This window comes from Diabrotica undecimpunctata, chromosome 1 (assembly GCF_040954645.1).
Source record: "Diabrotica undecimpunctata isolate CICGRU chromosome 1, icDiaUnde3, whole genome shotgun sequence".
In the NCBI taxonomy this organism is placed as follows: domain Eukaryota; kingdom Metazoa; phylum Arthropoda; class Insecta; order Coleoptera; family Chrysomelidae; genus Diabrotica; species Diabrotica undecimpunctata.
Genome location: NC_092803.1, coordinates 95,229,853 through 95,230,424, shown reverse-complemented (window position 1 = coordinate 95,230,424; position 572 = coordinate 95,229,853).

The window sequence follows — 572 nt, the reverse complement described above, 5'->3', positions numbered from 1 at the left end:
CAGTTTGATGAGTATTTGCCAGTTCCATTAAACAGCGAGTACTCTGAAAACTGGCGCTTTTAGTTCCATATGTAACTGTTTGCAATTCCAGGCACTCAATATCTTTTTCCGGGGAGTCACGCCAAAGTATGTTTAACAGAAAGGTTTGATCAGGATTGATTTTAACCTGTCTGTACATCTTTTGTATATCAGTTGTGAAAACAAAGGAATATAATCGAAAGCGTAGCAAAATATCAAAAAGTTCCGGTTGAAGAGTGGGACCTTTGAGTAGGATATCATTTAACGAGTAACTACTAGAGCTTTTCATCGAACCATCGAAAACAACCCTAAGTTTTGTTGTTAAGGATTCTTCCTTTACTACACAGTGATGCGGGAGAAAATATTTATTTTCTAAATTTTCATTAGTAAGAGAGAGAGGGACTATTCTAGCATGTTCGAGAAAAAGATATTCACTAATGAACGACTTATATTGAGCGTATGTATTTTCATTTTTTAAGAGCCTATTTTCTAAATTAATAAATCCCTTTAAAGCTACTTTAAAAGATTCACCTAATTTTTTATGCGCAATTTTC